This window comes from Nilaparvata lugens, unplaced genomic scaffold (genome assembly GCF_014356525.2).
Source record: "Nilaparvata lugens isolate BPH unplaced genomic scaffold, ASM1435652v1 scaffold6875, whole genome shotgun sequence".
NCBI lineage: Eukaryota > Metazoa > Arthropoda > Insecta > Hemiptera > Delphacidae > Nilaparvata > Nilaparvata lugens.
Window position 1 is genome coordinate 1 of NW_024092625.1, and position 15,742 is coordinate 15,742.

The 15,742-nt window shown below is 38.9% G+C and overlaps 1 pseudogene; it reads left to right on the forward strand.

Annotated features, from left to right (window-relative positions):
* Positions 1-3,858: 3,858 nt before the first annotated feature.
* LOC120356482 lies at positions 3,859-15,669 on the forward strand (annotated as a pseudogene).
* The last annotated feature ends 73 nt before the right edge of the window (positions 15,670-15,742 follow it).

The window sequence follows — 15,742 nt, forward strand, 5'->3', positions numbered from 1 at the left end:
AGAATATTAAATATCCTCCCCACTAACTCTCTACCAAAAGCGTTGGTAGAAAGCGATGAAAGAGTCACGTAACCATGTCAGAGGTATTAAATTTGAAAATCTACTTTGTGAAAGTATTTGAGGACTCAAAATTTTGTGAATTGAAGAACTACAAGACTTAACCTATTTCGGACTATGTTTTACGTTATCTAAATTTGGGAGAGGAATAGCTCAAGGTTACCTTATTTTTCCTCTACCTATCATTTCGATAATGTACGTATTGTATAAATGAATAAAGAATAAAGAGAGAAACTGGTTTGATTAAACATGAAAAACATTGAATAATATTGTAGATTGATGAAGCTACATGTTTAATGTACCTTAATTCTCCTTGCAAAATTATACTTCTTTAGCTATTATTTGGCATTTAAACAGCTTATTGCAATAGTTTATTACTGTCGAGTTTGAAACAAAAAATTGTGATCATTGAAGAGATATAATTATCATTCGTTTGATAGTTATTCTTATTTTTTATAAAATAAGTTTACATGACTAAATTATTCAAACATCATGATGAAATTGAGAAGAAAATCTCTTGTAGCATTGTACAGCAATGGAAAAAAAACCTGTCATACAATATTTACAATCGTGTTATCAGTTGAATTTTTATCTTTTCTTCAGTAAAATTTCTAGTCTGAGTATCAGTGAAAAGCATATATTGTTTTTGTTCTCATTACAGTTCAAAATCCACCAAGAACTGTTGGTTCATCACAAATAATAATAATTATGATTAGGTGATTGAGCTCGCAAAGCATCATTTATTGTTTTGTTTTTGTGTTTTTGGTGAAATAAATTGAATTGAATTGAATAATTAAAAACAATAAGCAACAGCAACCTTTAATTTAATTTTTTCAACTTGATACAGTGTCGGCTAATATTTTTGAACCATGTATTAAAAGTTACAGCGGAGCGAAGCGTGGGGTTGTGGAGCGTTCTGAACAATATCATGTCAAGTAATGAGATGCAACACACTGGAAGCATACTCGCGGAGCAGAGCGGGGCGTGGCGTCAAACTTTGGAACAAGCTGGTTTGTTTTTTGGAGCGTCACAGTGCGAGTGCCAGTCTGGTCCACTCTTGTACATAATAATGCACTTGTTCTACTACATTTTCCCACCATCTAGTACATTAGTATATTATTAATGTTTGCCCAAATTCTCCTGTAATGTGTATTATCATAGAGAAACGATAGCATAAGTAGATATCCCATGGTATAGGGCGATTATGTCGCAACTTTTACTGTTATCTCAAGCCGATAGTTCACGTAGTTCTTTCCCATGCAGCTGTGTGACGCGGGTAGTCTCTCAAATTGTGCCGTTCATACACTTTCACCCCAACAAAACAGTAAAAATTGACAATAATCGACAGTAATCGGCTTGAGATAACAGTAATAGTTGCGACATAGACGCCCTATACCATGGGATATCTACTTACGCCTTTGTTTCTCTATGGTATTATTTAGTTTTTCAATAGAGAAATTTATCTATTGCACTTTTAAATCAAAAGTAAGGCGATTCTAATCCATTTCATTCATAATTCTATGAATTTAAAAAATCATTAATTCTCTCACCATCTAGTAAATTTTTTGGGGGAAATTTGGCTAATATCCAATACTTTAAGTGATTGGAGTGATCCGTGGTCTAGTGGATAGAGTGCTTGCGTAGCAACATAGAGATCCCGGGTTCAAACCCTCTCATTATCAAAAGTTTTTTAACCAGATCACTCCCGTGTTATCGGATGGGCACGTTAAAGTGTCGGACCCGGCTGAAGTATGACAGTCGTAAGGCCCATTGACGGCTTAAATTATATATTCAGGCGGTGGGACCTTCCCGCAAGGGACTCCCCACCAACAAAAGCCATACGAATTTACTTTTTTAAAGTGATTTTTCTCACAAAGTAATGTCCGTGCAAACTTAGACCACACCATTTTTTAGGCCCTTGACTCTCAGACGCTTCCTGTGTGTATCATGAACGCTCTGACCACGCCACGTCACGCAACGCTCCGCTCCGCCCGCCTTCAGTGTGTTTGTACCTTTAGTTTTATTTTCCTTGCCCTATTACCATAGTTAAGGAAAGTATTGCTTTCCGAAAAAATTAAGGTACCCCAATTTCTAAATTTCTATACGTTTCAAGGTCCCCTGAGTCCAAAAAAGCGGTTTTTGGGTATTGGTCTGTATGTGTGAGGTGGTGTGTGTGTGTGTGTGTTGTGGTGTGTGTGTGTGTGTGTGTGTGTGTGTGTTGTGGGGTGTGTGTGTGTGTGTGTGTGTGTGGTGTGTGGGGTGCGTCTGCGTACACGATATCTCAATCTCCCAATTAACGGAATGACTTGAAATTTGGAACTTAAGGTCCTTACAATAATTATAAGGATCCGACACGATCAATTCCGATCAAATGCAATTCAAGATGGCGGCTAAAATGGAGAAAATGTTGTGAAAAACAAGGTTTTTCGCGATTTTCTCAAAAACAGCTCCAACGATTTTAATTAAATTCATACCTGAAATAGTCCATTGATAACTGCCATAAGTCCCATATCTGTAAAAATTTCAGAAGCTCCGCCCCATCTATGCGAAGTTTGATTTTATATTCTCAATTATCAGGCTCCAAATACAATTTAAACAAAAAATTTTGAGTGGAGAAGATTGAGCATGAAAATCTCTACACTTAATGTTCAGTAACATTTTCACCTAAAATTGAAAATAAGCTCGAAATTCGAGAAAATGTGATTGTTCAATTGCAATTTGTTGGCAACTGTTGATTCTATTAAATCATTCACTTTGATGAAATAGCAGACTTCGTGTGTCTCCAGCATTATTGCCCTGTCACCAGCTGGCTCAGTTCTTTGAATAGTAGACTTGAGATGCGCGTGAACACTAGCGTCAGATGATCAATTTTCATAACGGCAAGAAAAGTTGTGTGAGAGCACCACACCAGATTTTTTAATCTGTATTTTTCTCAAATTTAGTTTAATAGTTTATCGATTTTAAATTCAGCGAATTACGCCAGGCCCCCACAAACACAGGCTTAAGCCTACATGTGAGTCTCTCACAACGTAAGGGTGTCTATAAATGTACTCTATGATTTGTAAATTGTGAGAATAAATTGATTTTATTTTATTTTGACAATGTAATTTCCTCATAGCTTAGTATAAAGACTTCTCATGTTTTTTATGTAATCTTCAACTATTCTTTACTTTCCCCTATGCCTTCACTCTGCTCTTTCTCTTCCCTTCTTCTCTCACTTTTTCTTTTCCCTATTTCTTAATAATATCCCATTATTATTTTCATGTACTGTTAAGCATTGAACACTCGGCCTCTGCGCTCAGGTTCCTCGAACCTTGCAGGACTTCCCGTTTTTAAATAGTTATGTATAATCCTATTAATGGTATTTTTCTTTTTCATTTTATATTGTATTTTACTTTTTTCATTTATAACCATTTTTGTCATTGTAATTATGTTTTTGGGACAAAATAAAGATTTGATTTGATTTGATTCTTAGTTTTTAGTCATTCATTCTTTTCTATTCTTACTCAATCTTAAGCTGCGTACACATATTCGCGCTTCCAACCCGCACCGAGCACGCTCCTCCCTCGTACCGCCCTCGTACCACCATCGAACCACAGTCGCTCCGCCCACGCACCCATCATGAACGTTATGGAAGATGTTAGATCTTCTCGCGTTCCCCGGTCGAACCACTCTTGCTCGCCGGTCGATCATCAATCGCTCTGCTGGAGTGACGTTCGGTTGCGGAGCAGAGCGAAAGTCTGTACGCACCTTTATGAATGAATTTTGGTCTAGCTGCTAATTAAAAATTGATTTTCGCAGGTGTCGCTACTGTCGGTGGTAGAGATAGGTGTGCTACCTTTGATCTGTGGATGGTGGCTGGACATCTGCTCGCTGTCGATGTTCGACGCCACACTGAGAGACAGAGAGGCGTCGTTTAGGGCGGCGCCCGGCACCTCCATGTTCATCCACTGGGTCTGCGGCATGGTCTACGTCTACTACTTTGCCTCGTTCATCCTGCTCCTAAGAGAGGTGCTGAGGCCTGGTGTGCTCTGGTTTCTGCGCAATCTCAACGATCCCGACTTCAGTCCCATTCAGGTGAGTGTTTTTCTGTCATTTCAAATCAGGTCATTAGTTAGTTTCCATTCATCTAATCTTACATTGAGTTAAAATATCAACGATATCAAACTCAACGCAATCTCAAAGATCCCGACTTCAGCCGTAAACAAAGCCGTAGTGCATTCGTGTGACGTCAGCACAGGTAGGGCTCCTACACCAATAGAAACACTATGTGATATAGATCAGCTGAAATCAACGAATTTTTATTGGTGTAGGAGCCCTACCTATGCTGAAGTCACCAGAATGCACTATGGCTTTGTTTACGGAGGTATTGCTTCAGTCCCATTCAAGTATGTATTTTTTATACCCTCCTACACCAATAGAAACACTATGTGATATAGATCAGCTGAAATCAACGAATTTTTATTGGTGTAGGAGCCCTACCTATGCTGACGTCACCAGAATGCACTATGGCTTTGTTACGGAGTATTGCTTCAGTCCCATTCAAGTATGTATTTTGTCATGTGCTCTTTCATTTTAATGTAGACATAATTTATCCTCGTGTTGAAATTTTTTCATGAATTTCTTTTTAAATTAGGTCATGAGTTCATATCATAAGTTCGAAAAGAGATGGAATGCAGAGGTTTGCGAGAGGATGACTGGAGAGATAAGGAGCTATGGCGGAGAGGATGCGAAAAGCGACTCTAAGTTGCAAAAACGTGCGAAAAAAATTGATTTTAATTTTCCAGCCTATGTAGGCTATCTCACGAAAGGTGTAACAGCTGAAGATCATAGATACTACATGAAATTTGCAACAAAAATGACAAGGAAAATTTTCTTATATTGACATTAGTTTCCGAAATATTTTTTAAAAACGTCAATAAGGAAGTAGAAAACTATCAGTCAAAATGATGTAATCCTGAGGATATGGTTGGAAAGAGAAAGAAATGTCCAATAAGATTCATAGAACTTTTTCCTTTGTTTGACGTTTCTGAACTTGCTATTAGCGCTCTAATTTGAAAAAAGTACATTCGTTGAGTTCAAAGCCAAATTTCAAACAGTTTAAAAACGTTAATCAAAAGGAATAAATTATATGAATCTTATTGAAAATTACTTCCTTTCTTTCCAACACTCATAAACAGTTGAAAACCATCAAACCAAGGAACAAATTACATGAATATTATTGAGAATTTCTTTTTACTACCACGTCCTTAAAACTAGATTTTGGTGGTTTTCTAGATATTGACGTTTTTCAAAGGTATCGAAAAATCTATATATATAGAAAACTAAGGAAATTCTACTGCACAGATTTTGTTGCAAATTTCATGTAGGATCTATGGTCTCCGGCTGTTACACCTATCGTGGGACATTCTGTATAATCGAATCGAACAATAGACTCTTGCTCATCAAAGATTCTAGATGAATGAGAGTGGAAGATCATAATATGATAGCTATATTATAGCTACAGCTAGTATACCCCTTAGCTAATACTGACTCAAGGACTGCTGCATTGCATTGCTGTTTCAACTCTGTAATTTTTTAAGATTCTGTGTGAATCAGAATATAGTATCTTAAGTCACAAGGACGGGAAGGGGCCTTTTGCAGGCGAGAATGATGTTTCTAGTCGAGGCGTCAGCCGAGACTAGAATTTCATTCGAGCACTGCAAAAGACATTCACGTCCAAGTAACTTTCGCTATTTTTACTTTCCTTGCCCTACTACCATAGGTAAGGAAAGTATTGATTTCCAAAAAAAATTAAGGTACCCCAATTTCAAGTTTTCTATACGTTTCAAGGTCCCCTGAGTCCAAAAACATGATTTTTGGGTATTGGTCTGTGTGTGTGTATGTGTGTATGTCTGTGTGTGTGTGTGTGTGTGTGTGTGTATGTGTGTGTGTGTGTGTATGTGTGTGTGTATGTCTGTGAACACGATAACTCCATTCCTAATTAACCGATTGACTTGAAATTTTTAACTTAAGGTCCTTATACCCTGAGGACCCGACAATAAGAAATTCAATAAAATTCAATTCAAGATGGCGGAAAAAATGGCGGATAATTACTAAAAAACCATGTTTTTCACGTTTTTCTCGAAAATGGCTCTAACGATTTTCTTTAAATTCATACCATGGATAGCTATTTATAAGCCCTATCAACTGGCATAAGTCTCATTTCAGGGAAAATTTCAGGAGCTCCGTAATATTCTTGAGAAAAATGGCGGATAATGACTAAAAAGCCATGTTTTTCACGATATTCTCAAAAACGGCTCTAACGAATTTTTTGAAATCCATACCCTGTATAGTTATTTATTAGCTCTATCAACTGACAAGAGTCTTTTTCCTGGGGTACTAATGAGGGGTCCACCCAATCCTTGAGAAATGGACTTTGTAACCTCCCTCTCGTGCATGAGGTAGGTTGGTACCAACGTTAGTAGACAAAAGGTTGATCACTCACAGGTGTGATTCAAAGTGGTGGGGAACGCCAGCGTGACGTCACGTGTAGTAAAAATGTTCTAGAGTAATCACACTGAGCATACAGTTTATTCACTGTATCTTCAAATTTATCGTCGTATAATCTCCTCAAGATTGACCTAGAACTTTAAAATTCTCCATACTTATAGCGAATGAATCACCGATTCTAGTGATGTTGTTAAATATTTCAAGTTCATTCAACTAAAGCTGGCCACTGACGAGCGTTCCAAACGGCGTGGCGCGGCGCGATGTCACTCCAGCTGGAACGATCCAAATCCGTAAATATTTTGTGGGTCAATTCACGAGCACTCCATTCCATCACTCCAGTAGTTGATGGTTTGTGATCAAGTATGGACGAGGAACTTCTCCTGATTTCAACAGCTGTGTGTTTGTACGTAAAAAGAAAAAAACCCAAACGGAAATGGGTGAAACATTTATTTTCGAATAGGCGGAATCACACGCATCTGAATTTATTTCAAGATATTAGTGTCGAACCTTCGGACTGGAAGAATTATTTGCGTATGGATGAAGATACCTACAACCATTTACTTCGTTTGGTAACACCGATGATTACAAAGAAAGATACAGTCATGATACAGTGCATTACCCCCCAGGAGAGGTTGGCTGCAACTCTACGTTTCTTGGCCACCGGGATGAACTATGAAGAGCTGAAGTTCATCACAGCGATATCACCGATGAGCCTCTCATCGAGTTGAGCTTCTTAGTAACTACATCTTTTGTAGCTGTGGGATCAACAGTTTTAAAAAAATCAAGGATCATCTCCAGAGCAGCGTTCCTTTTTACCTTGTCATGGTAACCAGGGTCTGATATTTTCCACAAACAGGTATGATCCCTGTACATCTCGATCACAGAGATTACAAAATCCCGGTTCGAACTCATGACAACACAACAACACAAGAACAAAACAACAATCAAAACAAGAGCAAAACAGCAATCTATCCTTCCAAGTCAACGGTCTGACACGCACTGAGACGGGACAACCCACAGGTTTCCACATTCACGGTCGTTCCGTCGTTCCAGCATGCCATCGAGATTCCCCATTCACGAGAAGTTGGAGTGACGTAGGTTTGGCGTGGCGCGATGGATTTTCAACCGGTTGGAATTCCATCGAGCCTCGTCGCTCCACCAAAATACGAGCGCGATTCACCATTCACGTCGTTCCAATGGCATGCTACCGTGCCATTTGGCTTGTTGGAACGCTCGTCAGTGGCCAGCTTTAAATGAAGTTGAAAGTTTTTCATGAATCTAAAAACGTGACACGGAAAAGTTAATAAGCTGGAAAAGCGTTAGTAGACAATGTTATACTATTATAATTTCAGATTAACCCTTAAAAAATCTTGATAAACCAATGAATCGCAATAAACCGATAAACCGATCCCGATAAATCCGATGAATTTCATTCATTGTAAATGCACTGAACACATGCTGGTATCGAGCACATGTTCTACGAGAATCAAAATATCTCATCCCCGAAATTCACAAGCTGATGTATAGCCAACTACAAAATATAACACGACCTAGAAGATGAAGAAACCTTAAGGTTTGAAAGGGAAGGTTAGGAGGTGGGGTTTTTGCTTTTATATGGCAAAATGTTGTATTATCAAATGTTCTAATAATTATTGTAAAGCAGAAACAGAAAGCTTGCATGTCAGAAAATGTTTGTGTTATATAATTTGACTATACGACACCATATGATTTTCAAGAATGCGATATTCTGCCTACTCTGAACTACAGCCTACGTCACGGCTGCAGTTCCCCCACTCCAATTGCATTTCAACGAAAATACTATAGATGAGTGACCAACCTTCTGTCTACTAACTTTGGGTTGGTACACGGTTTTTACTTTTTCTTCTTCCATATACCGTGGGTAGGTAGAGCAGTTTATAAAATGAACACAGTCATAGTCAAGATATTTCATCTGTAGAACAGCTGTTTTGACGAATTTCAAAAAATATCATCGAATTTCACAATTTACATAAAGAAAAAGTACTCTGAAAACAATTTGATACACATATACAGTAGTCTGATCGTAGTTGCAAATATGTTGCCGTCAATCGTCATTATGTTATTCTCCTAAATTATTCTCGTTTGATGATGAGGCTTATAGTTCAATGAGCAAGGAAAGTTGTGTGAGTGTACCACACCAGATTTTTTGTCATAATAATCTAGAAAAGAATAATTGAGAAACAGAAAACATTACCTGCATGTGCTGACATTACTATATGCATTCTAGTTTACAAGTTTCGAATCAGGATTTTTTTTATTGTAGTTGACAAAACTTCTACCTGGAGCTGGAGCGCTAAAAGGCGGTTTTTGCACCAGTTTTGCTGTTCCAAATTCGGAACTCGACTGTAAAGAAAACATATGATTTTATTACAGTATAGTATGCAAAGACCTTAAAGATGCATAGACTCACATGCAGCGCTAGTGTCGTACTTGGAATTGAAATCCGCCATTGAGGGGGCAACCCATAAGATTATCACATACCAATGCCACCAATGCCTTTGTGATCTATAGTATTACAAATATTATTTATATAATATCTCGTGCTAAAATACCAATGGCGGCCTTCAATTTCAAGTAAGAGCTATCATTGGGAAGGCATAGGCATTGTGGGTCTCTTTAAGGTCTTTGATAGTATGCTGTAATGAGAATCATATGTTTATTTGTTCTACAATCAGCTGTTTACCGGCTTGATTTCATGGATGTAAAACAGCTGAAATTAAATTAAAGCTAAATTAATTAAAGCTAAAATTGAATGACTATGACAAAAACTTATTTTCAACTGTTTTGCAGGAAATGATCCACCTGCCGATAATGCGTCACGTGCGTCGGCTGCTGGCATCAGCTGTTATCTTCGGCACAGCTGTTCTGCTGATGCTGTGGCTGCCCGTGCGTGTGCTACGCCTCGTGTGGCCCGCCTTTCTGCCCTACACTGTCGCCCTGCAAACCGAATCAACACAGGTAGGCCCAACTCCAACTTGTCATCTCTCAATCTTTCTTCCTCCCGGTCGTGTGTTTGGCCCGCCGCAAAGTAGACCAACGCTAATCCACGAAAAGCAACCCACACCGTGGGATGTTTTGTAAACCATTGCTAGGCTTCTCTAGACATCTGTGTAATACATGCAGTGAATAATCCACTTGTCAGCTGATTGATTATGAATAATTCTATAGCAATGGTTTACAAAACAGACCACGGCGTGGGTTGCTTTTCGTGGATTAGCGTGGGTCTACTTTGCGGCAGGCCTTTTTATTTTATATACGTTTCAGAGAGTCGATACACCCGTAGGGTCCCAATTGACAGAATTTTAAACGACCGAAACGCTATATTTTCCCAAACGGCCGAAAACTACTTTTTTCCCAATTGGCAGAACGCTTTCTGTCATTTGCGACAAACTAGAGAAACTTTCTGTCGTTTGGGAAACCTATCACTTTCGGTCGTTTGGACTCTCACCAATTTCACAAACAAGTTTTCTGTCGATTGGGAAAACTCTTAAAAGTTTCTGTCATTTGGGATTCGACTGAATGAGAAAGTTCCAGTTTCATATTTCATTAATTCTGCAAATTGGGAAAAAAGTAGTTTTCGGCCGTTTGGGAAAATATAGCGTTTCAGTCGTTTGGGATTCTGTCAATTGGCATGCCACCGATACACCGCTGATGTAGTTACATAACAATGTTATATTCAAGTAATTAAATTTGCTTTCAATATTCATTAAAAAATTTTACTTTCTAATACTCGTTGAATAATTAGCAATACTGTCATTTAATGTAAATTAGTGTGGAAGCCAGTATATATATTGTAACATACATAAATAAAGAAGTCTAAGCTAATTCTCCTCCTCCTCCTTCTCCAACTCCTCCTCCCCCTCCAAAACCACCTATCATTTTTACAGTTTCCCCTGGTTCTTCTCAATATCAAACCATTCCTTCTCCTGAATAACTACCGCTTTTCTCGATAAATTTCAATATAAATAGAATATTTTATTTTGCCAAAAACAAGATACGTAAGACAAATGTAAATTATAATTATCTTAATGTTTGGCACAACCAACAAAGTCAGACTTGTCCGCTAGCTGTGAGTTCAAAAAGAGAACAGTACACAGTAAAAAAATACTGAAATATGAGAAAACAACAAGAAGACAAGATAAATGAAAATAAAAAGTAGCCTACTAATAGTACTTCTATTTAATAAGACAATGATAAAGAAAAAATATGAAGTATTTTCGTGTTAAGATTATATAATATCCACTAGGTGATAATCTAAAAACAAACAAATAATATAATGCATATTATTATGTTTGTTTGGCAGGTGAGCGAGTTATCCCTGGAGCTGCTCCTACTGCAAGTGATTCTGCCCCCCTGCTGGAGCAAAGCCACACGAGGCTGTGGCTGAAGGCAACTGTACGCGCCTGGTGTCGCGCCGTCTCCCATCTGCTCGACCTCAAGTCCTATCTGCTCGGAGACGACCAGCCTGACCCCGCACAGGTATACTATTAGCACAAATGAAGTCTTAGTGATAACAGCATAATACACTTGTAAAGTTCATATTATATAAATTTGATTGTGACCTGATAGCTATGAATTACTCTTACGCCTATGAACCACTCTACGGTCAAGTGCTGAAGGGGAAGGTATCCTCGATACCCTCTCTGAGAATGGACTTCTAAAGGTCCAAACTTCACCGTTCATGTGAAAACATTACAGTAGTACCTCAACCTTCAATGTCATCACACCCTTATTTGCCAAAATTGTACTGCTATACGCTGTGATTAACATCGTAACTTGGAACTTGACAGATGATAATGCCATAACTATTATCAAGTCCATAGTGAGTTCCACGTTATAATGACAGTGGAGAAAGATAGGAGACAACGTTGCGATCTTCTGTGTCTTGTCAATGCCTTCTATAGACGGTAGCTGATACAGGTTTTTGATGTAATATTAACTGTTCATTCTGGTTTAAAATTCATTCATTTATTGTACAAAATACTACAATCATAATATATGTAAGGCATTGAAGGAAAAACTAGGCTGAGCCTGTTCTATTTCTCTCAAAAAAATGCTGATAAAAAGTTAAAGGGTGTTGTCCAAAGGTTGAGGTTATGACATCACACACTGCTTCGTCACTTGATTTAAAATAATCAATTATATTTTATTAAGCAAGAAATTATATCTTTCAATAATTTCATAATGAATCTCCATTACTTACATGAAATATTTTGTTAATGAATTATTAATTCTACATTGTTAAAAGACGATCTGGCAACAGAGCAAAGTGAGAAAGAGATAGCGCTATCCGCTTTGTAGAATGATAGGCAATGATAGCAATACCATTGCTAAACAAACACTGCCATTATAACGTGCACCTCACTATAGTAGAGAGCTCTCAGATGAATTCAAAGATGAATTTAATCAATTACAAGCAATTAGTCTAAACTTTGAAGAAAGTAAAATTTTCAGACCAAAAATTAAACACTGTTGTGTTTAAATATGACTGTTTAATGAATGACTGTTGTGTTGAAATATGAAGGATGGTAGATATCAGATTAAACTTTGACGTGTCATATACTGCGGGATCGTTGCTCCCTTAACGCTGTTTAATAATTGTGACAAACAAGAAAAGTAAAGTAAAAGTAACACCACAGTATACATACAGTATGGAAACTCGGCTAGTACCCTGGCGCAAATATCCGCCATCTTGGTAGGAAGTTCCACATTGTAATAGTATTGATGGGAGGTTCGGATCCCTTTACTGATCCGATCAATGATTTCGTTCACAGCCGCGAGCCAATCAGAAGACCAGGATTGGAACTTCCTTAGGTCATGTGACGTGTCTAGTATTTGTGCCATGTAAAAAGCATTGATTGGATAGGCGTTTGATTGACAGTTTTCATTCTGTTCCATTATCTATTCTGTGGTAACACTATTATTCTATAACTTGTATTTTTTGGGAAGTGCATCAACTGAACGTGTATGGTTCCAGATGGAGGTTGGAGCCGGTGCCGGTGCCGGGGGCGCAAACGCAGCTGGGGTCGCAAACGACCTGGGCGCTGCCCACCAGGCACTGTTGCACCGAGCGGGCCCGACCGGATTCCAGCCGTACCAGCGACCGCACCTGTTTGCGGCGCGCATCGCCGGTCTCCTGCTGCTAGTGGCCGCTAGTCTAGTGGCCGCCAGTCTGGTCGCACTCACTGTGCCCGTGTGGCTCGGTCGTCGAGTGATGACCATGGGTCGGTCCACGCCTCCGGGTGCGGCACTCACCTCTGCGCCGCCTCCGCCGCCCGCGCCATACATGAGCTGTACACCGCCTCGTGTGGCACCTACCTGTGTTGGCTGGTGGCACGCGCCGCCGCTCTTGTCATCAGCTGGCTGCCTCAAGGTAATACAATAGCATCATTTCAAATTTATTTTCTCAAAAAACATACGCAATTGTAATAATAATAACATTCAAAAAATAACACACTATCTCTGGATAGCAGCGCTCATTTTATACGAAGCCATAGCGGCCAACCAATCTACAGATGGAAATTACTGAGATATTGCAATTATTCAAATGCTATGAATTAAAAATTATTATTTGGTCTAAGGGTAAGCATCCTGACCGGCAATTAGGGCTGACTGGGTTCGATTTCCCGGACTGACAAATAATTTTTGAATAGTAGCGCTCTTCGAATTTCCATCTAGCTGTTTGCCCTGTTGTCAATATTAATTGCAGTAGCAGAAGTCTTCGGGGTGAATTACAGGATTTAATTTGGATTTTCGTTAAATATAATAATTACATGTAGCTTCACCTATCGGTTGAGGGCCACTAGTCTACCATACTACCGTTCAAAAACATCGAACATTTTTGAAAATGTATCTTTCCATAAGCAACAGATTATGCACATGTCAGACTTGTATCTTATCAAAAGCAACGGTTTGCATCCGAAAAGATACACAAGAAGCTTCAAAGTATTTTTCTATAAGAAACAGATGCTCTCTTGTATCTTCTCAAAAAAAACGTATGCATCCTAAAAGATACACAAGGAGCTAAAGTATCTTTCCATAAGAAACAGATGCTCTCTTGTATCTTCTCAAAAGCAACGTATTGCATCGAAAAGATACACAAGGAGCTTTATGAATCTTCCATAAGCAACAGATCAAATTCAAATTGGTTTATTTCATAAATATTACAAATTCACAAAATATAAAAGGTTTATAATTTACATGAATAAATTCTCCCTGCCTGGATGATTTGTCCGTGTGCAGGGAGGAGTCGCAAATTATCAGACAGAGGGCAAACACTAGCAATAACAAAATAATTACAAACTATGAATAATAAATAAATTTGAAAGAATAATAAGAGAGTTTATTATAATAATAATTTTTAAAACTAAAGATAGGAAAAAAAACAATAAATAAATGTCTCATCTCGATGGCGGTTAAAGGGCTGAGTGTGTATATAGCTTACTAGCCGTCAGGCTCGCTTCGCTCGCCATATCCGTCTAGCCAGGGGCTCCGCCCCCTGGACCCCCGACTGGATCGTCCAAGAATGAGATCAGCAGGCTCGCTTCGCTCGCCTGCATTTTTCATTTGAGCATTTTTATCATATGTTAGGACAATCCAGTCGGGAATCCAGACTAAACGTCTGGCTAAACGGTATGGCGAGCGAAGCGAGCCTGACGGCTAGTATTTAATATTCCCAGGATTGAAGTAGCAGTGCCCAATCAATTTTTATGCGATAAATGCATTTTAATCTTCAACTTGGTGCCAACCTAACAAAGTCAACACAACTTAATGCCAACCTGACAAAATTATTAATTTAGTTGCCAGTTAACAACTGTTTCGAAGAGGTACTCTATCCAGATTATAGTTCTATAGTAACATATGATATGGTATTTCAATTATAATTAAGATATTGGGAGAAGAGAATATACATGCTAAAAGACGAACTTTAAACCTTAAAAACAACCCTTAGAGTTGAAATATTGCCAAAAGATTTCTTAGTGCGCTCTAAGGGCCAACTGAACATACCTACCAAATTTGAACGTTTTTGGTCCGGTAGATTTTTAGTTCTGCGAGTGAGTGAGTGAGTGAGTGAGTGAGTGAGTCTGTCAGTCAGTCATCAGTGATGAGTGCTATTTCGCTTTTATATATAATATATATAATCTATATTATAGATTAACGTGGTACTGTGTGTAAGATCCTCTTTTGTATCTTCTCAAAAGCAACGTGTTGCATTAATTTGGATTTTCGTTCAATAATAATTATTAATTCATTAGCATTTGAATAATTGCAATATCTCAGTAATTTCAATCTGTAGAAAGCTACATGTCTTGGACTGTAAGTATTTGAATGGTGTTTTTTTTAACATTTTATTGTATTATGACAAATGAAGAATTTGATTAGAATGAGAGAGAGCTTAGTCTAAATTGCTTGATTCATTTAATTGAATTATTTCAGGCCGACCGCATTCTACACGCCTGGTGAATGGGGTTCGTGCTAGCAAAGGCGGTCGTGGCGTTTGTCGTTCTGTTCGGCGTGATTCCTCTCCTGTTCGGCTTGCTGATCGAGCTAGTAGTGGTGGTTCCCTTCCGCGTGCCTCTGGAACAAACACCCAACCTCTGGCTGTCACAGATCTGGGTGCTCGGCGTGCTCTACACGAAGATCGTCTGCGCAATCACCATGATGTGTCCCGACTGTGCGCTGCGTCGCGCCATCGAACGCGTCTATCGCAACGGAGTGCGCGCGCTCGATCTTGGCCAAATACTGACCGAACTGGCCGCTCCAGCTGTGGCCTATCTATCTGTCGCACTGTCTGTGCCCTACGTCACAGCTCACGCCCTGGCACCTCTATTCGTCGCGTCGCCGCGTCTGCGGAACACCATCGCGCGACGTATCTATCCCTGCGTGCTCATTGTATCCTTCTCTATCATCATTATCAAGCTCCAGATCCATCAGTTCTCTAAGCTCGACGAACACATTAAAAACGACAAATACCTCTTGGGAAGGCTTCTGGTTAACTACCATCACAACAAATCTACATCCTCCACTGTAGTATCTCAACCGGCTGCGTTTCCAAACAACTAACGAATTAATCCAGATTTGTTCTATACTACTAGATTATATCACCCATAATAAGAATCACTCTGTATAATACATACCTCTCAATCAATCCCCT